This window comes from Eschrichtius robustus, chromosome 4 (genome assembly GCF_028021215.1).
Source record: "Eschrichtius robustus isolate mEscRob2 chromosome 4, mEscRob2.pri, whole genome shotgun sequence".
NCBI lineage: Eukaryota > Metazoa > Chordata > Mammalia > Artiodactyla > Eschrichtiidae > Eschrichtius > Eschrichtius robustus.
The window spans coordinates 42,931,125-42,957,375 of record NC_090827.1 but is presented as its reverse complement, the minus strand read 5'-3'; the positions used below and the strand labels follow the sequence as shown (position 1 = coordinate 42,957,375).

The 26,251-nt window shown below is 33.0% G+C and overlaps 1 protein-coding gene across 4 annotated transcripts in view; it reads left to right on the top strand.

Annotated features, from left to right (window-relative positions):
• The window catches only part of FBXW7 (F-box and WD repeat domain containing 7), a 204,775-nt gene that overhangs the window by 36,047 nt on the left and 142,477 nt on the right, over window positions 1–26,251 (top strand). For 3 of the 4 annotated variants that reach the window (XM_068542631.1, XM_068542629.1, XM_068542630.1), the window contains exon 2: window positions 23,761–23,800. The exons of the other annotated variant lie outside the window; for it this stretch is intronic. The gene's annotated coding sequence lies outside the window, so the exon portion shown is untranslated. The remainder of the gene's footprint in view (window positions 1–23,760; window positions 23,801–26,251) is intronic. 4 annotated transcript variants of the gene reach the window in all.

Below are 26,251 nucleotides of genomic sequence, written 5' to 3'. Positions count from 1 at the left end.
TTTATTGATTTGTGGCAATTCTTTTTATAATCTGGATATTAATGTTTTTGGTAATATGAATTGCAAATATCTTTCTAGTCTGTGGGTTGTTTTTAACTTTGTTTAAAAGTATTTGATTTGTCTACTTTCATGTCATTTGATTTGTCTACTTTCATGTCACTATCATACTGTGTTAATTACAGCCGTTTTGATGTCTTGATGTCTGATAAGGTATCTTCTCTCTCTTAATGAATTTTAGGTCAGTTTGTCAAATTTCACCCCACCTCAAAGAAAATCCAAAAAAAAACAAACCCGAAACCCTGTTTGGGATTGTGATTGGAATTTCATTGAATTTACGGGTTTACAGTGGGGATAATTGTCATCTTATTGGATGACTGTGGTATACATCTCTATTTAGGTATTCTCTAATATTTTTCAATACAGTTGTATTGTTTTCATGAAAGTCTTCTATTAGACTTATTCTTAGGTTTTTTTATGATTTTTGTTATTGTGAATGATACATTTTTATAAAAATACGTTTTGTAAATGGTGGTTACATACTAGTAACCACCAGTAACCAATTAATATGGGAAACAAATTGCTATTTGTATATTGGTTTTGTATTCAGCAACCTTGCTGAACTCTAATTCTAATGATAGATTCTCTTGGGTGCCCTACGTAGTTAACCATATAATCAGGGAATAATGATGTTTTTGTTGCTCTCTAGGCTTAAGCCTCTTTGTTTTACTTGTCTTATTGAGCTGTTCAGGACCCCTTACTAAAATTGCAGCCTTCCTGGGTCTTGGCTCTATATGAGTGTTAATGTACGGAAGAGGAAGGGGGATCTGAGTTCTAAAGTCTCTCACCAAAGGCCAAAATTCTCATCTACAATCCCTGCATATGAATTAAAGGCCAAATATATAGGTTAAGACTAGTAACCCATCCTAGGACAGAAGCACTGTCAACTTGTAATCTTGTTAGTTTTTCCTGTATTACTGGCACTTAAAGATTTTTCTTTCATGGTAGCTAAAAGATTTATTTAAATGAATGATTTTGATTTATCCTTTCTGGATGAAATTTTTGTGGGAAGGCTTTTCATGTGATCTAATCTGATATATTGTTGGGACTAAAGGATAGCCTATGCTTTATAAATTTCTGTAATTGAAATTTCACTCTGGGGATTCTTTGTGTTCTGTACTGCTCTCACCTTGGTTTTTGATGTATTGCAGTATTGTATTGCATAGTGGTTTAAGAGAACAACCTTTGTTAAATCTCTTAAAACTTCTCTGAGTTTGTTTCTTCATCTGTTGTTGTTGTAGTAGTAGTAGTATCATTTTTTTCCTTATAGGTTATTGAAGGAATTAAGTAAATTAATACATATAAAGCTTTAAAACAGTGTCAGTTATTGTTCTTAGCCTCCTTTTAGCTGCCACCTTCTGCCTTCTTGGTAGATTCTGCTTATTTCTCTAAGACAATGGCTCATTGCTCCTTATCTCCTTGTACATTCCAGGTCCTACAGTGATTCTGGATGATTTCAGCATCTGTATGGATGGTGCCTCAACATCCTGAGTCTCATTTCCCTGACCTCACCAAATCCAGTGACTTTCTCCTTCAGTCTACCCTATTCCTCACTCTCATGGGAATTATTATATTAATAATTGTTACATCTAGTAAATCACTAATAAGCACTTTGTATCCCTTAGGGTTGCTGGATTAGCTATATAACTGTTGATTAGCCATTATAACTATTCTACCAGTTCATTTATACTTCCAGTCTTTTGGCGTCTCATTTTTCCAATCATCATACTTTTCCATTTTTTCATATCCTTGTTAACCAAGAGTCTGTTGTCTACTTCTTGTCCATATCCTAAATTTCTTTTACTTGCATGTATTTGTCCCAACTCTCTGACAAAATCCCAATTCAGAATTATCTGCTTCCTCCCTTTGTAAACCACATGAATGCTACAGTCAGAATCATCTGAAAGGACATAGTTCTTTCATTATAAATTCATGATAATTAAAACCACAATGAGATATCATCTCACACCTGTCAGAATGACTGTCATCAAAAAGAACACAAATAACAAATGTTGGCGAGGATGTGGAGAAAAGGGAACCCTCATACACTGTGAGAATGTAAATTGGTGCAGCTACTGTGGAAAACAGTATGGAGGTATCTCAAAAAACTAGACATAGAACTACCATATGACCCAGCAATTTCGCTCCTGGGTATATATCTGAAAAAAAATGAAAACATTAATTCAAAAAGATACATGCACCCCAGTGTTCATCGCAGCATTATTTACGGTTGCCAAGATATGGAAGCAACCTAAGTGTCCATCAACAGATGAGTGGATAAAGGAGATGTGGTGTATGTGTGTGTACACACACACACACACACACACGCATGCACAATGGAATATTACTCAGCCATAGAAAAGAATGAAAATTTTGCCATTTGCAACATCATGGATGGACTTGGGGAGGGTATTATGCTAGGTCAGACAGAGAAAGACAAATACTGTATGATATCACTTATATGTGGAATCTAAAAAATAAACTAGTGAGTATAACAAAAAAACGCATTCACAGATATGAAGAACAAACTAGTGGTTCCCAGTGGTGAGAGAAAAGCAGGGAGGGGCAAGATGGGGTAGAGGATTAGGAGGTACAAGCTATTATGTATAAAATAAGCTACAAGAATGTGTTTTATTATGTGTAAAATAAGCTACACAGGGAATATATTCAATATTTTATAATAACTATAAATGGAGTATAACCTTAAAAAATTGTGAATCACTGTTTTATACCTGTTATATAATATTCTGCTTTCAACTATGCTTCAATAAAAATTAGTAAAAGAAATCTGTGATCTTCAACCATAAGTAGGCCGTACTACTGCTTGGAAATCTGTTGCATTACTCTTGTCAGCTGGTCTCGTCGTCACTGTAACTGTTTCAGTCTTCCACTCTCCTCACACTTCCTCCACCATGGCCCTTCTCGTTCTCCAGAATGCTTTTCCTATTACTTTACAGTGAAATAGGAGTACCCGTAGTTGCCCACTATCTTTTCTATTTTTTCTTCTTTTATGTTAAAATACAGGCAATACTGCTTTTTGTCTAAGGCTCTCTCCGTTTCCTTCCCTCCCTCTGAGGTACCTTACACTGTTAATTATCTCCTCCTTCTTTTGTATATTCAGTTTCTTTCTTTACACTGGATTCTTCTCATCAGTGTTTAAGCATACCCAGTTCTCACTATTTAAATAACCAAAACTATGTCTTCATAGGTACTACATTACTGATCTTTTTGTTCTCTTTCCTAGCCAGATGCTTGAAATCATTACTTAAGTTTGTTTCCATTTCTCACCTTTGAATCACCTCTTCAATTTATTCACTCCACCAAATAGTATTTGCTAATGATACCAATGATCTCTGTGTTCATAAATTAAGTGGATATTTTTAGACTGGCTCTTACTTGACCTTTGTGTTAGTTTGCTAGGGTTGCCATAACGAAATACCACAGACTGGGTGGTTTAAGAAACAAAAATTTATTTTCTCCCAATTCTGGAGGCTAGAAGTCCAAAGTCAAGGTGTCTACAAGTTTGGCTTCCTCTAAGACATCTCTCCTTGGCTTGCAAATGGCCACCTTCTTGCTGTGTCTTTCTCACATGGTTTTTCCTCTGTGGATGCACATCCTTGGTGTCTCTGCATTTCCTCTTATAAGGACACAAGTCAGATTGGATTAAGACCTAGGTGATGACAGAATCACCTCTTTAAAGGCCTATTCCCAAATGCAGTTATGTTCTGAGGTACTGGAAGTTAGAGCTTCAATATATGGATTTTAAGGAACACAATTGAGCTTAGAACAACCTCCTGCCAGCTTTTGGCATTGTTGACAACTCCTTCAAACCTTTTGGGTCTATTACTCTTCCGCCTTTTTTTTATAATCTTCTCTTCTGCTTGGTTATTAAAAATTGTAATTTCATGAGTGTTGGTCCTGGCTGGTTTCTCTTGCTTTTTTGTTCTTTCTCCCCAGGCAGTCTCACCATTTCGATTTTCACTAATGAAAAGATTTACGTGTCTGTTGCTCTAGCCCTTCCTTATCTAAGTTCCAGACCTATTTTATAACCTACTTAGCTATCCCAGAGGCACCTCAAACAAAAAGTCTGAATCTGAACTCATGATAATTTCCATGTGATTTAACTAGTCTGCTCCTTGCTATAGCCATCGTTGGCTTCTTTATCCAAATGTGATATATCTTTTACTCCAGAGCATTTGCTCTTGTTATTTTCTATGTCAGTACAGTCCTCACCTTCATTTTAAAAATTCCCAATTTTTAAAATATATCAAAGTTATAAACATTAGCCATTAAGGAAATGCAAGTTGAAACCATGAGGTGGCCACTTAAAACCAACTAGAAGGGCTAAATTAAAAAAGACTGTAACAACAAATTTTCCAGTAAGATACCCAGAACTCTCATAAGTTGCTGGCATGAGTATAAGATGGAAGAGCCACTTCAGAAAACCATTTGCCATTTATCAGTTTAAGCATACATCTACCTTTGAATCCAGCAATTCTGCTTCTGGGTGTTTTCCCAAGCGAAATGAAAACATATGTCCACAAAAAGCCTTTTTCAAGAATTTTTGTAGTAGATTTATTCATTATAGCTAATAACTGGAAAAACCCAAATATCAGTCAATAGGATAATGGGTTAAAAGGTTTTGGTATATTCATACCTTGGAATGCTAGTCAGTAATAGAAAGGAACATGCATGCAAATAAGGTGGATGAATCTCACAAACACAGTGGAAGATGCTGGGCACAATATGGTATGATTCTGTTTATATTAGCATCTAGAACAGGCAAAGCTAATCTGTGGTTAAAAAAAAAATATATTGAACAATGGTTCAATTCTTTTGGTTGTGGGGAGTGCTGGCGCTCCATTGGGAAGAGGCAGACGGGAGGTTCCTGAAGGGAGGAACACGTTCAGTATCTAATAGAGATGTGGGTTACCCGAGTTTATCTGCTTGTCAAGAGTTGTATAGTTAAGAAGTGTATATTTCAATGTATGTAAATTTTACCTAAAAATATAAAAACAGCAGTCAAGTTGGTGGCAGGATTTGGAGGGTATAGATGAAACAAGAATGGCAGGATGTTGATGGTTGCTGAAGTTGGGTAATGAGTACATAGGCATTTATTATGCTATTCTGTTTATTTTGTGTATGTTTGAAATTTTCCACATAAAAAGTTTTTTTTTAATCTGAAAGTTACAAAGACACAAACAGCACCCATGTTCTCACCACCAGCTTAATAAATAAAACCTTACCAGTATAATTCTGTTACCTGTGAACCACACCCTGATTCCATGTCCCATCTCCCACCAACCACTGTCCTGAATCCCTCTTCTCTCTTAAACATTTCCAAATCTCAGTCTAAATGTCGCTTCCTTGGGGGAAGGTCTTTCCTGATTCAAAACACTCACTAGGTTAAGTGTCCCTGTTACGTGCTTTCATGGCTTTTATCACAGTTGTGATTTATTTGAGTACTCCATATTAATCTCTCCAGTAGACTGAGTTTTCAGAGGGCAGGGTATATTTATTTTTGCTGTCTTAGTGCGTAGCATAATAAATTTATTAAATGACTGTGTTGGTGTAGTTTTTTTCTTTATTTTAATGAAGATATCTTAAAAATTGGAGAGCTGTTCTATTATTGCATACTTAGGTTGATGGGTCAGTATGTTATAAAAAGTTATGAATGTGAGAGAATGATTGATAGGTAGTAATTCTTTCTGATTTTATTGGCATCAGATAAAAAAGGAGCAAGAATACTGTGTCTTTAGATCGAAACCATGTCCAAAAGGCCTGCCACTTGGTTCCCAAATGCTCCTGAGCTTTATTATGTTGTCTTTTTTCTTACTTGGAAGCCATGTGAGTGAAAGACCCCTTTCCTATTTACAAAGATTATTTCTAAATACCTTTTCTTTTTCTCTTCTCTAATGTGCTTCCTCCTTTGCTTATTAGTCTTGGTGTTTATCAGGGATAATGATCTTTAAGGGCTTGTTGTTTTCTTATTTTTTATACTGATACTATATAATTTAAACTTTGATATGTCTTACTGCCAAATGACAGTATGAACTAATAAATAATAGAGATTAATAAAAATGCTTTGCTTATAATTGTACCATTAAATATTATCATTAATGCAAATAGACATTAAAAGTATTGAAGGGGAAGGATTGCATTTTGAGTTTTGCCATTTTATATTTACATGGAATACTTAGGCAGTTTAACACAGTAGTTAAATTTCTGCTATGATTGTTTTTTGTTTTTTAAACTTTTGCTCTCTCTGGAAGACTCAGACCGCCAGGGTTTGAGTCCCGGTTCCATTATTTCCTAACTGTGTGACATTGACTAAATGACTTAACTGCTTTGTGTTTCAGTTTCCTTATCATTAAAACAGATATTAAAACAGATATTAATAGTACCTGGCAGCGTTGTTGTGGGGATCATATGAGGTGGTATGTATAGTGACTGATACTTAGTAAATGTTAGATACTTACTACTTTTTGGGTTCTAGGGAACCTAATAAAACCTTTTCTTTTTTTTTTTTTTTTTTTTACTGTGGTAAAATATACATAAAATAGAAACCATGTTCACCGTCTTTAAGTATACAATTCAGTGGCATTAAGTAAATTCACAGTGTTGTGCAGCTGTCACCACTATCCATTTCTAGAACTTTTTCATTGTCCCAAACAGAAACTCACTAAAAAAGCTCTCTACCCATTAAATAAAGTTCTCCATCTTCCCCTCCCCATAGTCCCTGATACCCTCTATTCTACTCTCTGTCTCTATGAATTTGACTATTCAAGGTACCACATATAAGTGGAACCATATATTTGTCCTTTTGTGACTGACTTATTTCATTTGGTATAATGGTTTCAAGGTTCATCCATATTGTAACATGTTACTGTAGCCATTGATTTTTCTTTTCATTCTCTTGTGATTGGAGAAGACACTTTATATGAGTTCATTCTCTTTGAAATTTTTGAGACCTGTTTTTTGGTCTAACATACGTAGAATTCTTGGAAGAATGTATATTCTGCTGCTTTTGGGTGACATGTTCTGTAGATATCTGTTCTATCACTTCAGGTTGACATGAAAAGACACAACTTTCATTCACATGAAGAAATGAAGAGAACCAGTAATTTTCATGTCAACCTGAATGATTTCTTTTAGTACTTCTTGTACGGCAGGTCTGCTAGTGACGAATTCACTGTTTTTGTTTATCTAGGAATTTCTTAATCTCTCTTTCATTTTTGAAAGATAATTTTGCTGGATATTCTTGGTTGACAATCTTTCTTTTGGCATTCTGACCTCCTTGGTTTCTGATGATAAATTTGTTGTTGATCTTATTCAGGATCTCTTATACATTTAGATTAGCTTTTTAAATCAAATTTTGGAAGTTTTTGGCTACTATTTCTTGTAATATTCTTTTTGCCTCCTTTTCTCCTTTCCTTCTGGAATTTCCATTTTGTATATGTTGGTAAGCTTGATAGTGTCCCAGAGGTTCTCTGAGAATCAATTCATGTTTCTTCATTCTTTTTTCTTTCTGATCCTCAGACAGGTTAATTTCAATTGACTTGTCTTCAGATTTGCTGATTATTTCTCCTACCTGCTGAATTCTGCTGTTGAACCCCTCCAGTGAGTTTTTCATTTTAGCTGTTGTACTTTTTAATTCCAGAATTCTTATTTGGTTCTTTTAAAAATGTCTTTCTCCTTATCGATATTCTTTATTTGTTGAGATACTGTTATCCTACCTTTAGTTCTTCTGGCATGCTTTCCTTTAGTTCTTTGAACATGTTGAAAATAGCTGATTGAAAGTCTTTGTCTAGTAAGTCCAGTGTCAGGGCTTCCACAGGGATAGTTTCTTTTGACTGCTTTTTTTTCCTCTGTGCATGAGCCATACTTTGAAGTTTCTTTGCATGTCTTGTAATTTTTTGTTGGAAACTGGACTTTTTAAATTATATAGTGTGGCAACTCTGGAAATCAGTTTCTTCTCCCTCTCAAGACTTGCTTTTGTTGTTACTTTTTTTTTTTTTTTAAAGTGATCTTTCTCAACTAGTTTTGTAAAGTCTGAGTTCTTTGTCGTGAAGCCACTGAAGTCTTTGCTCAGTTAGCTTAGTAGTCAGCTAAGAATTGGACAGACATTTCCTTGAATCCATGGAAGCAGTAAGTCTACTGGAGAGATTGTTATGAAGTACTGAAACAAATTAATCACAACTGTGATAAAAGCCATGAAAGCACATAACGGGGACACTTAACCTAGTGAGTGTTTTGAGTCAGGAAAGACCTTTCCCTAAGGAAGTGACATTTAGACTGATATTTGGAGAATGTTTAGAAGTGAAGAGGGATTCAGGATAGTGGTTGGTGGGGGATAGGACATGGAATCAGGGTGTGGTTCACAGGGAAGAGAATTATACTGGTAAGGTTTTATTTATTAAGCTAGTGGTGAGAACATAGGTACTGTTTATGTGTCTTCAGAACTTTCAGGTAAAAAAAACTTTATGTGGAGAATTTCAAGCATACACAATATAAACAGAATCGTATATTAAATAAACTTTTTTCTTTCATGTTTTTCAGTGTAGACTGGCTTTTCCACATTGTGGGAAACCTGTAGAAAGAGTCAGTCTGAATTTTTTATCTTAGCACATCACCCTCTAGAGAGATTCTGATTAATTTTTGAGCCCCAAGTTAAAGCATTAATAGACTCACTGGTATGGCTTGGTCAAGTTGGACTAATTCACTGTAGTCCAGGGTCATGTAAGAACACTGAGTTCCCAAGGTAGCTGTTGGGATGTGTGTGAAAGGTGGGGAGTTAGGGAAAAGAGATGGTGCTTGGAAGAAGGCAAGGGTGCTAGGCAGACAGTACCTTGGAGGTTTGCACTAAGGATTACAGTGAGCTGAATTTTATGGCTTAATTTATAGATTCTAAATGCAATCTGTTGACTTTAACTGAAACTCATAAAATTGACCAATAATATGACTTTACAGTACATGAAAACTGATGTTTTTCTAATACTTTGAAGGGGTTTAAAATGCCTAATTATTATTAGAACCAATATTTTATTTATTCATTGATAGTTCTCTTTGATTAGCAATTAGTTTAGAAAATGCTAACGTTAAATTAGCAGTACATAATAGATATATAATTATACTGAGCACGAATCATATTTGAAAATCTAGTATTCATGTATTCCTGGGGTACCCTGCATGCCCCAAAGCATTATGTATTTTGAAGTTACTGAAAATAGAAGCTTTTGGGCGTTCACATATCTCAGGAGTAAACTTTCTAAACAAACAAACCTGAACACCATATATCTTACAATCTTCTATATCTTATAATCTTTTAATGACTACCCATTGCATAGAATAAAGTCCAAATTCTAGAGCAATAAAAACATGGCCTTTCAAGGACTGACAGACATTTCCTACTAACTCCCTACACATATGATACATTCTAGCTTTGCTAAATTAATTAAAAATGTCTGAATTTATTGTGGTGTTTCATGTATCTGTTTTTGTATATGTTATTCACTAAGCCTAAGGTATACTTTCCTTTATTTAGCCTCAAGAATCTCCTCATTAAAGACTTACCTTGTTTAAGCTCAATTAATTATATACTTCATGCTAATATATTTAGTAGTTAATACTATTATAAGCTACCTTATAGTAATTTTTTTAGATGCCTGTCTTACCCCTTAAAGTGAATTGCTCGAGGGCAAGGATTGTGTTTTAATCTTTGCAGTATCTTCCATGCCTTGCTTACTGTAGTTGATTGATTAATGCTGATTGGGTAAATGAACATTTTTGTTCTTCATTTTGAGACTATTATAGGTGTTGTTCCTTTAGTTGTTAATGAGAAGATGGCACAGATTTCTACACAACTTGGCTCCATGGGAAAACAGAAGAGAGTAATTAAATAAAATATAAGTAGTTTCATCTAGGAACAGCTTTCTGAAGTTGGAACTAATATGTTATTAAATTACCTGGAGTGGAAGGTCAGATTTCTAGAATGATCATGTTTTAGTTGTTAAAGCAAATGGCATGTAAGAGAACTTTCAAGTTCGTATGGCAAAAACAGGGAAAAATTGCAAAGTTAGAGTCTCTGAGGTTTCTGATGTTTCATAGACTAACAAAAGGTTGCTTTATTAGCAGCATTAATGAAGGAATCGCTTTATTGGCTTAGGCATACTGGTAGCTTTGTCGGTCCAAAGAGCTAAGAGTTCTTATTTCAATTCATGATTATGTTGGAGTAGTGAAGTGAAAGCCGTTGACCTTCTCTTAAGCAGAAAATAGAAAGTTTTTACAAATAGATTAAAGCATTATAAGGAATGTGATGAAGAACTAACTTATTATCAAATCACTTAAAATTTGAGTTTTCAAAATCTTTTTGTGCACCATTTTTACAACAGTAGTAGATTTTTTTATAGACTTATTAATTGGTATTTAAAGTTATAACTTCAATAGGATGGTTGTGTAAAATTAGGTCAAAATGATTGAAAAGAAACTGAATTATTAGAATGGATAAACTTTCAGTTCTCCAAATGGTGATACATATTAAGAGCAATATGAGATACAGGAAGTATTAAACTTTAGAGATGGTGCAATGCCACTCAGATGGCGTACCTTCCAAGTTGTTTTTTATTTAGGTAAATGAAATGCATTTTGCTTTTTAGAATCATTTTGAAAGGGCTGATTTGCTTCTGTTAATTTACATCAGAGATTAAAGCAGAAGGAGACACTGGGGGCCTGCTTCTAACTTCAAATTAGTAGTTTTAAATACCAGGAATTACAGAACTAAGTATTATGTAGGTGTATAACAGAATTAAGGTTTTTGTATAGCAGCAATGCATTTAAAATTTTAAATTTCTAAATGATGGAATATTTAAAAGTATAAAAATTACAGGTATGACTATAAAATGCTCATGTATCCATACTGACCAAATTAACAGATATTAATATTTTGCTATAATTGTTTCAGAACTTTTAAAATAAATTAAAAATATGGCTGAAGATTTCCAATCTCATTCTTTTGCTTCCAAGAGGTAATTACTAATCTCAAGGTATCTTTTAAGTTTTTTATACTTTTATGCACACATTTATATAAAAAGATAAGTAGTATTGATTTGGTTTTAAAATGTAAATTAAGTAGTATCATATCGTTTACATACATTTGTAACATGCTTTTTTTCACTCAGTGTTCAAGATTTATCCATGTTGATATATGTATGTACTTAAAGTTTGCTTATTTTACCCTTTGTATTATTAGTTTGTTCCATTATTTGTGATGTTAAGCTAGATTATTTGGTTTAGCTGGTGCTGCCAAATGTCTCTGTTGTAAAGGTATTACAAAGGTATTTTTCCCTTTGGTAATTAATCCATGCCTTCAGGCTGAATTAATATTGTTTCTCAATAAACTTTGACCTAATGATTTTAGTATCCTTTGTTGATTTTTGCCTGAACCGTTGATTATATTGATGCTTGAAAAATGATGATTTTCTAGTTTATTATTCTTCCCACATTTATTAGCTGGCAGAGTTTCTGCCCTCCTTTTTTCACTATCACTTGTGGGCTCATGGATTCTTTTTTTATTCAGTGGGCTAAGATCCATTATTGTTACATTTCTTTTGAAGGTTCAGTCTGGTTTTTAATGTCTCTTTGATATGTACCATCATTTTAGATCACTTATTTACTTTTTGGCATAACAAAATGTTCCATTCTTATTACCTTATGCTTTCACTGCCCCTAGACCTGGAAACAGCTATTTCTCCAGGAATCCCCATTCCTCTTGTTGGGTACTTACAAGCTACCTCATGAGCTCTGAATGTGTTCTGTATTACTGGTGGTCATTGCTTCTAGGGGTTCTTTTCATTGGACAGGGAGCAAGGAGTTATACTTAAAAAAACTACTATATTTGTGATTCCAGTCCAGTTCCCCAGGGTCCTTCTCTTCTCCTGTTTCATATTTGGATCTCTCCTCTCCCACAGTGAGGATCTTGGTTAACAGTAGCATCAATATACATATATTAATTTTCTCTGACCTATTATATACATGATATAATATTGGAATTGCCACACCAATACTACTGCCAACAATAAACCCAGTAAGTAAAGAAAGTTTAAGATTTCTGTGCATTTTGTTCATGTAATATATCCCAATGAAGGTATGCATCAGAGTACTATGCTCATAGATTATTTTAATTAATGATATATTTTTATGCCACCAGTTTGATAAACACTAGGTTCATTTGTTTTTGCTTGTATTGAGTTTTAGTGCCCCCTTTATTGATTTAATTAAAAAAAAATTTGAGACTAGTAAAACAGTAAAATGGCTAAAAGTCAAAACTATGTAAAAAGGCATTCTCAAAAGTCTTGCTCCCTTCTCCTTCCCTGTTTTCTATTTTCACTCTCTGTAGGTTACCAATTTCATTAGTTTCTTGTTTATCCTTATGTGTCCTTTTATAAAAATAAGCATATTATGTGTTCATGCATTTCTGTTTGTATCTTTATTCATATTCTTATTTTATACAAACAAGAATATACTATATGTACATATTTTCTATGAGTGAAGTTGAACATCAGCTTATTGAGCTCTAGGAAAACAGTTGTTGGTATTTTTATTTGAATAATGTTGTTATTCATTAACTTGGGGAAATCAGTATCTTTATGAGGCTAAGTCATCCCTTCCAAAAGAATAGGGGATGTTTTTTCATTTGTTTACTTTGGTCTGTATCTTTCAGAAGTGTTTTAAAGTTTTCCTTATAGAGATTTTACACATTTACGTTTAATCCTAAGTATTTTTTATCTTTTTTGTTGTTTTTGTAAATACAGTTTTCTCTTCAAATAAGCAGTTTGAAACTTCTTTCCTTTTAATAGAGTTAAGCCTGTATATATCTTGATATATAATTGATACATTGCATTTCTAATTGATATATTGCATTTACTGCTGTTATACATATATATATATATACACATTGTTTTATATATATATATATATATATATATATATATATATACACACACACACATTGATACATTGCATTTACTGCTGTTTTATGCTGTACTTACTTTTTTTCTTCTCTCTCTGTGGGCTGTTTGTTTACTCTTTTTGAAGATTATTTTCTTATTTAGGAAGGTTGATGATTTTGTTTTAATGGCTAACTTCATAGTAATACATTTATAATATCATTGGGGTCCCTTTAGGCAAAGGCTTAGACTGCTGATAATTACTTTGTCTGCATTAAATGAATATCCTTTGACATTCACTTATTACCTATTCAACTCCAATGAGCTGATTCTTCTGTTTTTTACTTGTTTTCTTCACATTAAAAAAATTGCATGATAATTTGTCAGAGAATATAATATTTAAGTACTATTCTTCTGTCTTTGTCCATATCTTTGTTTTAGTAATATATCTAAAATTAAATATAGTCAGTGTTTATCCCACTGTTTAGTAAAGTTTTTTGCCAAAATTTTCGCTGTCTTTTTTTAATGTGATGAATCTCATTCTTTTGTAGATAGCTCAGAATGGGCTATGAATAGTATAGTCCCAGAGTTCTTGCATGTTTATTTCTGTAATAGACTTTGTAGTAATAAGGATACTTGACTGGATATAAAATCCTTAGTTTACACTTTCATTCCTTGGGTTTCTCGAAAAAGATGCTACACTGTTACCTCACTTTGACTGTTGCCCTTTGGAAATCTGATGCCAACCTTACTTTCTGTCCTGTGTAAGAGGCTTAGTGTCTTTTGTCTGGAGGACCCAAAGATTTTTTTCCTTACTTCCTTTTGAAGTTTTACTAGGCTATATTTTGGAGTTTATTATTCTGAGTTTTTCCAAGTATATAGTAGGTTGTTGCCAGAATTAATGTATCTTGTACTTCCTCCTGCCCACCACAACATACAAATGCATATTTGTTTTTGTTTTGGAAATACTCTATAAATTATAGTTTTAAATATTTGTTCCTTTATTTTGCTTTTATTCAGAGTTTTCAGTTATACATATGTTATAGCTTCTTTAAAGGTATATGTTAATAATGTTTTTCTCCAATCATTTTTTTCTTCTATAGTTTTATTCTCTTGGCTGACCTTCTCTTGTTCCTTATTTTCCTTTATATTTTTACTTGAATCCAACCTTCCTTTTTATTACTTTTTGTTTGGCCCTGCCAGTGTGTGGGATCTTAGTGCAACATGTGGGTGAGATCTTAGTTCCCCGACCAGGGATCAAACCCACGCCCCTTGCATTGAAAGCATGGAGTCTTAGCCACTGGACCACCAGGGAAGTCCCTTTATTACATATTTTAAAAGTGATTTGTCTTTTTCTCCATTTTCCCCCCCTGCCTGAGCATGCTCAGTTCTTGTTTCATATCTTGTGTTTTGACCATTTCTATTTTTGATTTTTGGTTCAAGATTTAAAAAAAATATGTAAAAGGCTGTTACAGATTCATTTTGGAATATTATTTTACAGTTTTCTGTTTGTGGATTTTTTTTCCTTTGGTGAGAATTTTCGTTAACTGGAGGGTTTGGACTTGGAATGTCTGTGTTCTTACAGTAGCTTTTAAAATTAGTGTTGTCTGCTATTTCTGTTCATTTCATGGCTCAGCATTACAAGTTGTATGTAGATGGGGTGAGGGATTTGCTTAGTTTATAAGGTTTTCAGTTCACGAGATTGCATTTTTGTTGGTATGGTGAAGTATAATTTCTTTAATCTACAAGTTTTTTGTTTTGTTTGTTTTTTGTTTTTTTGGTCTGTGAGGGGGAAGGGGTAGGTATATTGTACAGTTTTTGAAATTCTTCTTTGTTCTTGCAGAATACTTAATTTCTACCCTTTGCTTCCTTCTTTTCCCTTCACCACCAATCCTCTAAGGGATACCCAATCCAAATTATTTCACTGTCTCCCAGAACTGTTGCCTTCCTGGGACTGCCATCTTTGATCCTGCATACTTTAAGTCCTCCTTTTCTATTCTTTAGTAACCAGTGATCTGATCTACCCTTGTCTCAGACGCCTTTTCTCAATATTTTCTATTCACTGATAGCAACAATTATTTGTATTTACTGAAACAAGGGTTCAGGCTAACATTTTAACACCTGTTGTGTGTACTTATTATCTGATTTGTTCTTAAGCCGTTGTAACATGTAGGTGTTACTATGCCTGTTTTTGATGAAACTGAAGCTTAGAAAAGTTAATTAATTGTATTCAATAAACATTGAGTGCCTACTATATCTAAGGTTGTTTCCTATATGCTAAATGTGGAGTCATAAATAAAACTGATACTAATACAGAGATTTTTAAAAAGACATAATGATCTTGATAATTATAAAATGTAGAATTGCTTGGTTAAAGAAACACATTAACCAGAATTTGCAAAATAGACAAAAAAATAGAAATCACCTGCATAATCTGCTATCCTTTCCTGAAAAAATACTATAATTCATATCTACTTCCTTGATAGTTACTTGGCATCTAATATTTATTGCCACAAGTTTATTTACTATTTCAATCATATGTCTAAGTGACATATGACAATTTCTTTTTTATGTACAAAACAAAATGTAGTTGTATTGCATATTGTAAAGCAGATCTTTTTTAGATACCACATGGCTGTGTTGTAGTAAATAGATTAAATAAAAGTGAACCTTTTTGGTTGGGTCTTAATGATATTGCATGATGGAAAGTTTCTATATTGAGATTATGTTTATATCTGTATCCTTGTTTATAGAAAAAGGATCTTCATTCTAACTTTGCTCTGAAGTCATATGTGATGGGCTACTGTGGGGCTGGACAGTTTCTACCAATAATATAATATATCCTAATATATTGATAATGTAATGAGTAGGTATCATTCTACTCTTAAGGAAAAGAATAAAAGGAACAGAAAATGATAAACTTGGAGTGCACGTACAAATTTCTCTTTTGTAAAATAATTCATTTACACTTGGAAACTTGATTAAGTAATTTAGGTTGTTTGCTGTGATATTTTGCTTACTGTAATGCCTTTTTTAAAGAGGTATCCATGACCTGAATGTTAACTGAGTATTTTCCATATGGAAGTAATTGGAGATAGGACACATGGGGCTAGAGACTGAGAACTTTTTGAGTACAGAGCTGTGCAGCCAAGTTTTACTTTCTGTGGCCTATTCCCAAATATTTATGCATAGAAAGGGTTCAAGTCATCTTATTAGTTATCCCATTGGAAAGTTTGGAATCTGCTGTATATTTTCTTAAATACATAAGCTTATTATTATGCCAAGGTTATGTACATTGGTGTATATTATTTCTTTTCTTTGTGCTAGATAAAATTTGTTAAAACAGGTTTTGGTGCTTGAGAAAATGTATGTTTCCAGATTTTACTCATTTGTAAAGATTATTATTAAAGATAAAATAGAAGACAATTCAAAACTTTTGTAAAATGACCATTAAAGACAAATTAAATGATAGGTTAAAAAGATCATTGTTACAATTCTTTCAATTATGAATGAAAACTACATAATTGTTTAGTAATTATAAATGTCCACTGTGATCATATTTAAAGGAAGACCAAACACTACTTTTAGTTAGTTCCTGATTTAAAAATTATTATTTTGACAAATTTTGCTAAAAGTATTAGAAATACACACACACACACACCCCTCTATATATGCTTGTTTCTATTCAGTTATTATGAACTTATATTTTCTGTCGTTATGAACTTAACTTTAAAGGAAAAATATACCTTATGAACTAGTATCATTTGATTTTACTTCTCACCTTTACTGTTAGTTTCTTGTTTTTAAAGAAATTTGTGAGGTCTTACTTTTATACCTGATTTAAATAGGAACTTTAAATATTTGACTGTTTAACCATAAAGTATTTGTCCATCAGGGAATATATTAATGTGTATTTTGTTTATATTGTCTTGTTCTCGATTTTCTAAGGTCTGCTTTTTCTGTATAATTCCCTAGCATTTGGTGGTGTGGTCTAGTATGGTCTAGCCTGTGTGAAGGGAGAGTCATGTACCGATAGGATAAATACTATTTGTTAATGCATCAATTTTACTTGAAGAGTTGGAAAAAGGGAACATTAGGCAATTTAACTGTTAGGTAATTAGAAGGTTATTTATATAATAGAATGAATTCACAAATAATACAAAGTTGAATACAAAATGTGTGTTAATTTTTAATGTGAGTCAAGTATTCCAAACAATTTGGCTTTCATGTAGGCTGTTTCAGACTGTACTTTTCATTGTCACAGGTTAGATGGAGCTGAAGAGTAGGGGGGATAAGATCGTTATATGTTCTTTACTTTTACCTTTGGTGGTTTTTTGCTAAACTGAAATGTGAGAAGTATTGTCCTAAGGTATTTACCCCTAACTCTTCAGCTGCCTCTGGATACGTTCTTGGTGCCTAGGATACCTTCCTAGGAAATCAGTTTGCCGGCATCTGCTTATCAGGACGAGGCCTGTTTCTGGGTTGGTAGTATAATACCTAAAGGCTTTCTTGTCTTGAGGTACATCATCCGCAGAAGTCTGTCTTCCTTTCTGTAGATCTTTAGAATTTTAATCTTAGCCCTTAGATAGTGGTTTCAGTCTTTTTTGGTATTTTTATTTTCATTACTATGTTTAATTTTGTTAACTAGAATCTACATTTTCTTCTTTTCTGTCCATTTAGTTGGGCTTTACACTTTTCTTTGCAAAAATCTTGTGTCCTGAGGTAAATTTGCATCTGAGCATTTAATAATTAAACAAATTACCATTGTGAGTGGATTTATTTTATATGAATAGTGTGCCACAACTAAATTGTACTACAGTTGATTTTTCCTTTTTGTGGAGCTTTTACAGTGTTGATAGTATTTTTGTTTGCCTGCTCCCCCATATGTATAGCTAAGTAATTACCAAAAAAGGTGTTTTTTGCCATATTTATTCTATAATTGCTACTGTGCAATTGAACTGCAAAAGGAGGACGTTCTCACAGTGGTTATATGTCACTGCAATAAAGTGATCAATTGAGACTTGTATTGATTTAAGGAGTATGAAGGTGGTAGTGAAAGATATAAGACCCAGGCTTAATGAGAAGTATGTTGTAAAAATTGGCAATTGACAAGAACTATGAGGAATTTAGAAGTACTTTTAAGGTTTGTGGAAATGTTGAAGAAAAGTGATGAGAGCATAACTTTATAAAGGCGTAATTGTGTAGTGAAAAGGATTATAAAAATGCAGGTAAGTTGTACTGAAACTTATGTTTTGTAATGTTTTAATAACTGGGGCAAATAAGATATTTTAAAAGTATCATGAGTTTCCTTTTAAATTTGTTGGTAGTTTCTATGAGACTGTCATCAGAACATTGAGGGATTCCTTTCAAACTGTTTGAGGCATTGTGGAAGCATTCCTTTGCAGTTTTGTAGCAATCAGGCAAGAAGCTTGAGAGGATAAGTGCTGAGTGCTGTGTCTTCTTTGTTCAAGAAATAGAAATGCAGCATGAGATTTTTAAAGTAAAATTTTACATCTTTTACAAAAAATTAAGATAGTGTGAAGTTTTTTGAAGATATGTGAAGGATAAAATAGGATTTAGTTCTCTATAAGGTAGGGATAAACTGTCGATTTGGATTGTGTTGATTTGTGAAATATTGTAATTAGGGTAAATTGGGTGGGTGATGGGCAGTTTGAGAAGTGATTGCTAATGCTTTGTTGTTTTTTTTTTTCCCGGTGAAGATACTTTATTTTTCATAAAAATATAATTGTACAATGCTCTTCAGAGAAAGAAAAATTCCTTCAATGCCCCCAAATACCATGTGATTTAGTAGTAATTTTCCTCTCCTTTAAAACTAAAAATGTAATTGATGATATGCAACTGATTTCTTGTGAAACATCGCATTTACGTTTTTAAATTTTATTTGCCTTTATTTTAACGAAAGGTAAGTCTGGTTTTAACCTATAGTTTTTGGAATGAGCCAAATCAGGCCTATCAATTCAAAGATGATAAAATAAAATGCTAAATGGTGATGCTGATAAATACTGTCAGTTAGCTGGTAAACAGTGATATGAATTTGCTGCAGCAAGATTCTGATTCAGATATATTAGAAAGATTTTAGATAAAATAGAAAAAAAATTTAAGAACTTCAAGTATATCCTAAAATTTGATCTAGTCAAACTTATTCCATATTATACTCAGTTGCTCTAGAATACAACAGATCTATGCTAAATTAATGACAGAAAATTGATGACTGGTCTAAATTTTCCCCCTTACCTTTCCTTCTTTGGGAAAAGGAAAAAGGAAACATCACTCTGTCTACTCAGAGAGCAAGGAGAACAGCAGAACAGATGAAAGGGGACTGAGCTCACTGACTCTTACACCTGCTTCCGTTCTCTCTCAGCCTGTATGTTGTCCTTATAGGTGAGTGAGAGATGCTAGGATTTCAGCATGCTGCTCCTTAACTGGAATGGGGCAATTATTTAATTTATAATTCAAGATCTGATATCTATGTAACAACTTAAAACTCTTGACTAGCTGAGACCTTGCTTTTTAGATATTTTTCACCAGTCTGGCTCTAACTTTTCCACCTCTAAAATTAAAATAGAAAACAGCAACAAAGAATAACAGAATCCTAAGAAAATGTATCATTAGCATTATTCAAATATGCTAGTTTTTCCTATACCAGTTTTTACATAGTTATCATTCATGAACGATCTATTAGATTTATTGCTGACTGAACAGTGTGTAGTCACTGAATTCACTGTGCACCTTTGTTTTAGGGGAAGACTGCTCTGCTTACATCCTTATCATCCTCTCTGGGGTTTTTAGTATATTACTAGAAATCATGAAGTTAGATAATTTTCCTAACAAACCTTTGTCTAGTCCTGTAGGTTCTTTAGATTTGGGATGGATCTGTTGGCTCTCTGCTTCAAAATAGGTCCTAAATGATGATCCTGGTCCTTCTCATAGTGTTTGTCTGTCTTATTTTGGTGAGATGTGTGACCTCTGGGGAGGTCTCCTTACATTTAGTAAGTTGATCTTTCTCTTTTAGGTAGATAAGCCAAACTTCTCTTGAGGGAGAGTTTTTTCACCTGTATGTTCTAAAGTGCCTCTCAAATGAACACTGTTGTTCATTTCAAAAGTTGCCCAAAGTGGGAACTGTAAGTCTTAAGTTGTTCTTAGTGAAAATATACAATTTAGAAAGATAAGTACCTGAATTAGAAGAAGCAGGTGTCTGGCTTGGGAGTGGGTTGACTGATGAAAAAAGTCTGTTTTGTGCAAGTGTTGCTTTTGCACCTTATGTCGTAGAACCACAACTGAATGGTTGGCTACTTTCAAGTAGAAACCTGATAAATCCTGGCTGCTTGGAGGTTTGGCGAGATCTCTACCAGGCCAGACTCGTAGGTAAGGCAACCCAAGACTGAGGAAAGTTATTGTAAGGTTTTGATGAGTCGTCTAAAGTTTGTCCAAAGGATACTCAGCCTCTGAGAATTGTTCAGGGAACTAACCTGTTGGGGCCCTATGCCATTCTGTTCCTCTGAACATTGTCTTAAGAGACTTATATGACAGACCCCCCCCACCCCCAGCTAAAGACAAATCTGTCTTAGTTTTCAAATCTGATCAAATAATGGTATCATTTAATTTAGAGAGAAGTTAGGTTAAAAAAATAGTTATTGGGTAAATATAATGGAAAAATAAAAGGATATACAGAAGAAACTGTTTATATTTTTAATAAAGAAGGTATACCATTGTAAGTATCAACGTAAAAATCTTTAGATATGTAAGAATATTTGTTTGGAAGACTTTTCTTCAAACGGTTATTGGTTTTTAACAGTCTTAAATTTTTTCTGAGAAACAGGGCCAAGTACTGTGCCTTAAGGTTTTTATGAATGCCTGTCTTGGCCATACAATTGCTTTTGAAATCAACTTCTGAGTTAGCTCTTAATACTTTTAATATGTGTGAAGTTATACATTTGTGAACCTAACTTGAGCCTATGTAGAGCAGGCATTGGCAAGACTTCATGCAAAACTTTCTCTGCTATTAATAGAAAATCATAAGGAATCCCTTCCTGGTAAAATTTATGTTTACATTGAAACTATTCTTAAAACTTATTAATACAAAATAACCAGACATATTTACTTTACCTTTATGCAGTCTATAGAAATAAATTGAAATACATTGTTAGGAGATCCAGATTTTCAAATGAGTGAGTTACAGATCATTAGTACAATGACCTGGAGTTGTTTAACTGAGAAGTGATTTTTCATCTATATATATATATATATATTTTAACTAAACTTTTAGGGACGTCCCTGGCGGTCCAGTGGTTAAGACTCTGTGCTTCCAGTGCAGGGGGTGTGGGTTCAGTCCCTGGTCGGGGAACTAAGATCCCACATGCTGCAAGGCGTGGCCAAAAAGTAAAAAAAAAAAAAAAAACTTTTAAAATAATTGAAGTACAGTTTATATACAGAAAAGTATAGGTGAACTTTTCTATACTGATGAACTTTTACAAGGTGAACACACCTTTGTAACCATACCTAGATCAAGGTATCCACTCCTCTGAAGCCTCCCTCTGTCCTGTCCCAGTCAAATAACCCATTCACCCAAAGTTAACTACTGTTCTAACTTTGTGATCAGAGATTAGTTTGGTTTGGTTTTGAATTCAGTAGAATAATATATAGGCTTCTTCTCCCCTTCCCGCCACCTGCTTCATACAGCATTGTGTTTGTGAGATGTATCTTAATTTTGTGTATGGCATTAATTTTCTCATTTTCACTGAGGTGTAGGATACCATTGTATGAATATACTACAGTTTATTTCTCCCTCCTACTGCTGACAGACATTTGGGTTGTGAGTTTTGGGCTCATTAAATAATGTTACTATGATAAATCTTGTACATATCTTTCTGTGCACAAACATATACATTTCTGTTGGTTGTATACACAGGAGTTGTATTACTTAGTCATTGGGTATGTGTATTTTCACCTTTAGTAGATATTTCCAAATAGTTTTCCATACTGGTTATACCAATTTCCCTTTCTACCTTCAGTGCATGAGAATGCCATTTGCTGCACATGCTCACTTACATTTGGTATTCTCTGATTTTTCGATTAAAAACTAGTCATTTTGGTGTGTAGTAGATCTTATTGTGTTGTTTGTCTGTGTTTTCCTGAGAATTAGTGATGTTGAGTACCTTTCCATATGTTTATTGGTTTTTGAAATTATTTTTTATGAAGTTTTTTTTTGGTCTTTAGCTTATCTTAAAAATTGGGTTGTCTTTTTCTTGGTGATTTAAAGTTTTGTTTTTGTTTTTTAATATTTCATACATGAGTCCTTTGGACATGTGCATTGAGAAGATCTTCTCCTACCCTGTAGCTTTTTCATTTTAAGAACACAACTTTTTAATGAAGTCCAATTTGCTGTGTTTATCTTTGTGTCTTGTTTAAGAAATCTTTGCCCACCTCAAAGTCATGACAGTATTCTCCTGTCATCTCACAGCTTTATTGTTTTAAACTTTATTGTTTAGGTCATACTTTCTTCTTCCCTCCTGTTTCATGGCCTGTGGATGGATGTGATTCATTTGACTGATTTTGATTTTAATGGTAGTAGTGATAGAAAATATACTGGTATGGCTTACTCATAAGAAAATGTTTTTATTTTATTTTTATATATGGCATTATAATTTCTGTATGATAACTTTTATTGCTAGTTAAAATAGATGATTTTTATTTTGTTGATTCTTTAAAAGGAATTTAAAAACTTTTTTTTTTGTCTGACTCTAAAAGAGGCAATCAGTTTTGCTATATACTATGTCATGTTCTGTCTTATTTGTTTTGTTTTTGAGGAGTCATAGTGTGATGCCTTAAAGACATTGGGTTGTGCAGTCAATGGCAGCTAATATATTTAAGCAGATGAATGACTCTCTATAAGGTTTGGTTTTGTAATCTATAAAATGGAGAGTAAATAAGGTGATTAAAAAAAGTGTATGTAAGTTTTTTCAAATCTTTGGCAATGTGCCTGACAAACAATAAGAGCACTATAATATTTAGTGCTTTTTTCTTGAATTTTTGAACTTCGTTTTGAAGATTATTTTGACCTGAGACTTGACTGAAAGGGCATATACTATGTTTATTATAAAATTATTCACAGCTAACTTTTGTAAGTAGTAAAATTAATTTGTAAGTTTATGCATTTCTTTTTATTATGGGTAAAATCTTAATTTTTTTTTAGTATCAACATAAGGTGGATTTTAAAATACTTATGTTAATTTTTTAATAAAATAGAATAAATATATATATTAATAAATATTATAAAATGTCTTTTTATTTCATTGGCTCTACTTTAACTCTGTAGATGCTACAGTTACATTGTCTAGCTGCTACTTAAAAGGTGGTAACTAGATACTAGAATGTAGAGCATGGCATTGTATGTTGATGGTTAGGAATAATTTAACATATGGATGCTTTTCTAAGACATTGTTAGCATGCTGTTATCTGATTTGTTATAGAGCTCACTCTTTTTGTAGTCTAGTAACTGCCAATATCTGATAATTCATTAACTTTTCCATATATTACATTTAAACTTTCAGTTGTTTATAAGATTAGGAAAAATTTTGTTAATCATTTGCCAAAGTTCAGCACGTGCTTTGGGTTTTAAAGTAGTATGAAAAAACAAATTGCTGTCATGAAAATGGGATTCCTGCATAGACTTTACAGATTAGAGAGAACTCCGAAGTTGAAAAATTATTCCTGATATATTTATTTTTTTATTATTTAGGGAGTCTCAACGAGATTTTTAAAAGGCTATCAAATATTTGGTAAGTACATATTCTCCATGTTAAATACTTTGCATGTTACTTAAGTTTACATGTATATTACATTAATGGCATTTTTAATAATAGCCTGTGTAAATTATAATTTATATTTCTTTTAATTTTCACCCAGTATTGGAATTTCTTCTCTTTATATTCTGATCCTCTTCTGATTCTTTCTACACATTGCATCAAGAAAATTCTTCTAGCATGCAGGCTAAGTATTAAAAGAGTTCAAAGAAAGTAGTAGCCTTCATGGGCAGAAACGCTAATACTTTGTGAATGAAACAGGATTTTCCTCACTTGAGATTTTTCTAACGTTTTTTGATTAGCTGTTGATACTAGTACAGATAGCAAGATTCTTCAGCCATCCCTTACTTTACTCCTTACATTAGGTCCAGTTCATCACCATAAGCCAGGGTGAAGACTACGATCAGACCTTATGCTGTTTCCTATCTGGGCCACTCCGGTTTCTTTGTAATAACATTATAATATGAAAATTTGATAAGTGCCTGTAATTAAGAATTTCATAAACTTTTGATTTCACTAGATAGTGCTTTTACTTTTTTAAATTTTTGAGTGAAAGTGGGAGAATTAATCTCAGAATGTGTTTTACTTCACTATATAGGATTTTAGAGTTTTGTGCTGTGGTGATTATATAGATGTAACAATGCTTTGGTTGGTTAGTCATGATAGATTTAAAAATTATTGGATATACTTCAATGAGGGGAAAGTATCAAGTGGCATATGTAGATTTTGATTATTTTAATATAGTCAATAAAATTTTTTTAAGGATGAATACATTTACTTGATTAGCTAAAGGAAATTTCCTAGATACATGAAGAAATATTTAATAATAAGCATTAATTTCTTTTATTATACTTTTTATGTGTTTGAAACAATAAATATTCAACTGAATGATATTTCTAAAATTCTGTAATAATCAGTTGATGTAAGTATTCAACAAATTATACCACTCTATTTACTGTATATTTATAATAAATGTAACATTTTTAGGAGCAAATGATGTTATAAAAATCTCTTAAACAAAATTTTACTACTTTAAAATGTGGTAACTGATTTCTGGAGATGTATTAAGTGGAAAAAGCAATTTACTGCCCTTTTTTTCCCCCATTGATGCAAATATTTTAGTTAGTTTGAGTGAACCATATTCAGAGTTGTGTAATCATTACTGCTATCTAGTTTTAGACATCGACCCCCACCCCCCCCACCCGCCCCAGCACCCTAGGCAACCAGTAATATACTTTTTCTGTGAATTGCCTATTCTGGACATTTCTTATAAATGGAATCATACAATATTTGTCATTTTGTGTCTGGCTTCTTTCACTTAGCATAATATTTTCAAGGTTCACCGATGTGGTAGCGTGTATCATTTATTTTTATGGCTAAAAAATATTCCATTGTATACCACATTTTGTTTATCCATTCATCAGTTGGTGGGTTGTATCTACGTTTAGGCTATTAGGAATGCTTCTGCAGTGATCATTCTTGAGTAAGTTTTTGTGTGCACTTATGTTTTCATTTCCTTTGGGTGTATACTTATAAGGGGCAGAATTGCAGGTTAGTATAGTAACTGTGTATAACTCTGAGGAGCTGTCAAAATGGATGCACTGTGTTACAGGCTCACCACAGTGTATGAGGGTTCCAATTTCTCCACACTCTTTCAGACATTGATTGTTACACTGTCAATCTTTTTTGTATTTTAGCCATACAGATAGATGTGAAATGGTATTTCATTGTGGTTTTGATTTTCATTTCCGTATTGACTAATGATGAGCATTATTTCATGTGCTTATTGACCATTTACATATGTTCTTTGGAGAAATGTCTGTTCACATCCTTTGCCCATTTTTTAATTAGATTGTCTTTTTATTGTTAAACTATACATGTTCTTTATATATTCTGGAAACTAGCCCCTTATGAGATAATATGATTTGCAAATACTTTCTCCCATTCTGTGGATTGTCTTTTCACTTTCTTCCTGGTGTCCTTTGAAGCACAAAAGTTTTTAATTTTGATGAAGTCTAATTTATCTCTTTTTTTCTTTTGTTGCTTATGCTTTTGGTGTCATATTGCAAAATTATCTTTAAATAAATATTCATTGATAGTCTAGGTCTGTGACAAGGTTTTAATTATCACAGGACTGTAAAGCATTGACATTTCCTGTGTTTGACAGCCAAAGCCCAAAGGAAGCAATTATCCTTGTATTTGTGCTTCAATTCCTCAGCTAATTGTTTTAAGCAAAACATTATGTTTTGATCCCATGTGTTGCCATGAAAACGTTAGCTGTGTGTGATATGTTTATTGATATTGGTCTCATGAATTCATAGTTAGTTTTTTAGATTGGAGAAGAACTAAGTATTTAGTTTATCGTGGTGTTTATTGCATATTTGATTTCATACCTTAATAAACCATCGCTTTTTAGGCTAAGAGTAT